At 41.4% G+C, this 5,652-nt stretch overlaps 1 pseudogene; it reads left to right on the top strand.

Annotated features, from left to right (window-relative positions):
- Positions 1-5,267: 5,267 nt before the first annotated feature.
- LOC126100938 (5S ribosomal RNA) lies at positions 5,268-5,384 on the top strand (annotated as a pseudogene).
- Positions 5,385-5,652: the final 268 nt, after the last annotated feature.

The following is a 5,652-nucleotide window of genomic DNA, read 5'->3' as shown; positions in this document are numbered from 1 at the left end:
ATTTTCACAGACAAACTAGACAAGATTATCTGTCTGTATCTTATCAGCATTATCTAGTTCTTCCTATTGTTATAAACACTTAATTCACCTACGAATATTGCAACGATACGTTCACGGTCAGCTATTAATACACAGCACAGTATTTTAATAGCAAATTTGAGCCATGCGCCTACCAATTTTTCTGTCAAGTACATCGAATATCGATAGCTGCGGCCCTGCTTTGCATATCTTTGGCCGTTGCCCATGAACGAGCCCACGCCGTCCCGCGAGGTGGCGAGCCGATGCACGGTCGTGATTGAAAGCTGAGTGCTGGCTGGTGTGGGGAGGCACTTGAATTGACTGACTGGAAGTTCTGGACTTGAGACACGTAGGCATCGGTGTGTTTTCCCTGCTGGCGCACAGCTGAGTACAGAGGAGGTGGCGGCCTGGCTTCGTGTTCGTTGCTATCAGTGGTCTGGATTCGACCTGCCCAGCACTTCACATCCTTGCAGCGCTCACTGTAGCGTGGAATTATCTGTTTCCTCAAAGAGATGGCCGGTCGTGGTGGCCAAGCGGTCAAAGGCGCTACAGTCTGGAACCGCGCGGCCGCTACGGTCGCAGGTTCGAATCCTGCCTCGGGCATGGATGTGTGTGATGTCCTTAGGTTAGTTAGGTTTAAGTAGTTCTAAGTTCTAGGGGACTGCTGACCTTAGAAGTTAAGTCCCATAGTGCTCAGAGCCATTTGAACCATTTGAACCTCAAAGAGATGCAAATTTTAATGGTGAGAGTAGGCTATGGCGTTACGTAAATGTTTGTCAGTTTCTCAAAGTTTTTGCTTTCCGGTTTCATGGTTACGTGCACCTTGTACTATCTGGCCGTAGTGTGTGGCCACTTATGTTATGAAACGTTTTTCTGCTGTACTTGTTAGAACCAAGCATTGTGAGTAGCTGTGTGGCTGTGAAACGAATTTAAATGTCAGGTTAAGCGCACCGAGTGATCAGCAATCATGATGTATGAATCGTCTAAAGTTTTTTATGCTTATTTTTATGATGTATACCGGTAAAAAGTTGTATTAATTTCAATCTTTAAATCTCCCGTAAAGTGAACCACGACCGTGATCATTGCACCCCGTAGCAGGTCTGCTGCTTAGCGTGTAGCAGGTGTCCTTTCTCTTAGTATGTTGTTCTGTTGTTGGATGTCCGTCAGTAGCACCTTAGTTGGTGCCTGTCATTTCAAATTTCAGTATAGCCGCCAAACTGGTAATTGCTCTACTTCCGCGTAGGGCGCGTTGATGTTGTATTCGTGTTCTCGTGTTCCGTTTAATGCTTCTACAGAGAAGTTTTACGACCTGCGTCGGGTATGTCGATCACTGGTGCTTATTTATGAAAATTTCGCTAGTAAAACCTGTTTAATTTGATTTTCACCTTTGTATAGCCTCTTTAAGTTACGTGATATGCAAGATTATACGAGATACAACTATATTAACGAAGTTTATTATGTTGCACGAAGTACTTAGAATCGTTATCATGAGTGGGTTGTACTTGTACGATATTACATCCTGTCTATGCCCAGTTAGCCCTATACATGTTGGCCGGCCGGAGTGGCCGAGCGGTTTTAGGCACTACAGTCTGGAACCGCGCTACCACTACGGTCGCAGGTTCGAATCCTGCCTCGGGCATGGATGTACGTGATGTCCTTAGGTTAGTTAGGTTTAAGTAGTTCTAAGTTCTAGGGGACTGATGACCTTAGAAGTTAAGTCCCATAGTGCTCAGAGCCATTTGAACCTATACATGTTGACGACACATTTTGATGTGCTTGAAGCCACTGGATCATTAGGTATATTTGTTCATAGATTTGTACAGCTGGCCAGTGATATGTCTTACTACAATGAGATAAATGTTGTGTATTATTACAATTTGGTGAGTGCTTGTTTTGATTTATTCATTTTTATTAAGTTGATACTTGTGCTATTGATTGCCCATGTTTAACTATTCTGTTTGTTTTTGATGTAAGCTTTTACACTTACTTATTTGTAAGTTTTAAACTTCCTCGCTGTTAAAACTGCAGCTTCAAAGTTTTACTTGTTGATCGACTAGAAGCGCTTGTGTGCGAGTACCATATAATTCTTTTGTTATAACGTTTCCCTTTTCCAAGTCTAATTCTGGTATCAAGTGTTTCACGAATTTTACTATTCACGGGTTCTTTGGTAATTCACAGCACCACAATTTACCGCTAAAATTTTACATTGAGACTGAGATAGGTTGAGTACCGTAACATCCAAACCTACCAAAAATAAACACAAAATATATCTATTTAAAAAGTGGATAAAAATTAACTTTACACATTCCAGTGAGTCTCCACCCCTTTCAATCTGACTACATGAGCGTAGACCAGGTGTGGGTTTAATTCAAACAAATAGTATCGACGGCAATTGAAAGATATATACCAGGTAAATTAATAAGAAATGGCACTGATCCCCAGTGAAATACAAAACAGGTCTAAACACAATTGCAGAGGCAAGGAAAATCGTGCAAAATTTAAAAGAGCTCAAAATCCCAAGATTGGCGAAGTTTTATAGATGCTCGAAATTTCGTACGAAGTTCAACGAAACGCTTTTAATAGTTTCCACAACGAAACTCTCGTTCGAAATATGGTAGAAAACCTAAAGAGATTCTCTGTGTGTCCATCTTTGTACACGACGGCTGGGGGGACTTCGGCTGTTCAGTACAAAACATCAAATCAAAAACGCCTTCAGCCCTCTATATCTAAAATTTTATTTTACTTATGTGACCAGTTTCGGCGTTTCATTGTGCCATCTTCAGGCCCCTTGACCAACGTGTAGGAGGAAGCCAACCTCATATGCACTCGAAATAGGGGACAGCATTCAGTAATTGGTATATGTAGACTTTTGCAACAATGCGATCCCTTCGTTCATCAATCTCCAATTGATGAAGAAAGGGATCGTGTTGTTAAAAAAGTTACGGATACCCGTTTCTGAATGCTGGCCCATATTTCGATTGCGTGTGTTGTATGAGGTTGGATTCTGTCAGATGACCTGAAAATGACGAAGTGAAACACCGAAACTGGTCACACAAGTAAAATAAAATTTTAAATATACACGGCTGAAAGTTTTTTTGGATTTAAAGAGATTCTGGTCGTATGTAGAGTACACCAGCGGCGAGACGCAGTCAATACCTTTACTGATTACCGTGCTACTAAAGCAGAGTTATAAAAAACGGTTTCCCGAATCCCCTTCACAAAAGAAGACGAAGTGAATACTTCAGAATAAGAGTCAAGATCAACTGCCAACGTGAGTAACTTAGAAGTAGACACTATCGGTGTAGTGAAGTAACTTAATACAGTTAATAAAGGCAAGACCTCCGGTCCAGATTACATACTAGTCAGATTACTTACAGAGTATGCTGATGCAATCGCTCCGTACTTAGCAATCATATACAACCGCTCGCACTTACAAAGATCTGTACCTAAGGACTGGAAAATTACGCAAGTCACACCAATACCCATAAAAGGAAATAGGAGTAATCCGCTGAATTATAGATCCTCATCACTAACGTCGTTTTGTGGTAGAGTTTCCGAACACGTACTGTGTTCGAACCTTATGAATTACCTCTAAGAAAACAATGTCTTGACAAATAACGAACACGGCTTCAGAAAATATCTTTCTTGTCAAAAACCATTTTTGTTCTTACGAAGTAATGAGTGCTATCGACAGGGGGTTTAAAATTGATTCCGTATTTTTAGATCTCCAGATTACTTTTGACACCGTTACTCACAAGCGACTTCTCATTAAATTGCGTGCCTATCGAGTATCGCCCCAGTTGTGTGACTGGATTCGTGATATCCTGTTAGAAAGGTCACAGTCCGTAATAACTGACGCAAAGTCATCGAGTAAAACCGAAGTAATATTTGGCGTTCGCTAAGGAAACCTTTATAGGTCTTTTGCTGTTCCTAATCTAAAGAGACGATTTAAGAGAGCAGCCTTCTTAGATTGTTTGAAGATGATGCTGTCATTTACCGTCTTGTAAAGCAATCAGATGATCAAAACGAACTGCAAAATGATTTAGAGAAGATCTCTATGATGTAAGAGGTGGTCATTGGCTCTACAATATGAAGTGTCAAGTCAGCCACTTGATGACTAAATGCAATCCACTAAATTTCTTTCTCACGATAAATCACAGAAATATAAAGACTGTAAACTTAAATAAATGTTTAGGGATTACAATTATGAATAATTTAAATTGGACAGGTCACACAAATAATGTTGCGGGGAAAATAAACCAAAGACTGTGATTTATCAGCAGAAAACTTAGAAAATGTAACAGGTCTACTATAGAGTCTGCTTACACTACGTTTGTCCATCTTTTGGAGTTTTGCTGTGCCGTGTGAGATCCCTATCAGATAAGATTGGCGGAGGACATCGAAAAAGTTCAACGAAGGTTAAAAAAAAAATATGGCTCTGAGCACTATGGGACTTAACATCTGAGGTCATCAGTCCCCTAGAACTTAGAACTACTTAAACCTAACTAACCTATGGACATCACACACATCCATGCCCGAGGTAGGATTCGAACCTGCGACCGTAGCGGTCGCTCGGTTGCAGACTGTAGCGCCTAGAACCGCTCGGCCACACTGGCCGGCCCTTCAACGTAGGGCAGCTCGTTTTGTATTATCGCGAAATAGGGTAGAGAGTGCCACGGATACGATACACGAATTGGGGTGGCTGTCATTAAAACAAATACGTTTTTCGCTGTGGCAGGACCTTCTCATGAAATTTCAGTCACCTACTCTCTCCTCAGAGTGAAAGTATTTTGTTGGACCCACCGATATTGAGAAAATGATCAGCATAATAAAATAAAAGAAATGATAGCTCACACCCAAAGATTTAGGTGTTCGTTTTTCCCGCGCGCTGTTCGAGAATGGAACGGTAGATAAATAACTTGAAGGTGGTTCGATGAATCCTCTGCAAGGCACTAAATTGTGAATTGCAGAGTAATGGATGTAGATGTAGATGAATTGATGCAAAGATTTTGTATTTGGATTTCGTCATGGTTAACTGCTATAACTTTGACTGATATCTTCTGATGATGATTGAAGTGCAAATTGTGCAAATGCGTAATCTCAGGAACTGTTGGTAACATATACATCCAAGTAAACTATGTTGGAAATTATTAATTTAAACATCGTCTTGCACGTTATTTCTGGTGCCTTGTATCTTACATTTCATGTCAAAACTGCAAATCAAAAAATATAATTAATTATGTCTTTTAGGCAACGGCGTTGCCGCAGTGGATACACCGGTTCCCATCAAATCACCGAAGTTAAGCGCTGTCGGACGTGGTCGGCACTTGGATGGGTGACCATCCAGCCGCCATGCGCTGTTGCCATTTTTCGGGGTGCACTTAGCCTAGTGATGCCAATTGAGGAGCTACTCGACCGAATAGTAGCGGTTCCGGTCAAAGAAAACCATCATAACGACCGGGAGAGCGGTGTGCTGACCACACACCCCTCCTATCCGCATCCTCAGATGAGGATGATACGGCAGTTGGATGGACCCGATGGGCCACTTGGGGCCTGAAGACAGAGTGCTTATTTGTGTTATTTGCCACAAATAATTCTTAAATGTTGGATGCGACACCTCACTTGCTTAAGTAA

Source organism: Schistocerca cancellata, chromosome 1 (genome assembly GCF_023864275.1).
Source record: "Schistocerca cancellata isolate TAMUIC-IGC-003103 chromosome 1, iqSchCanc2.1, whole genome shotgun sequence".
NCBI classification, from domain to species: domain Eukaryota; kingdom Metazoa; phylum Arthropoda; class Insecta; order Orthoptera; family Acrididae; genus Schistocerca; species Schistocerca cancellata.
This window is presented reverse-complemented; position numbering and strand designations above follow the sequence as displayed.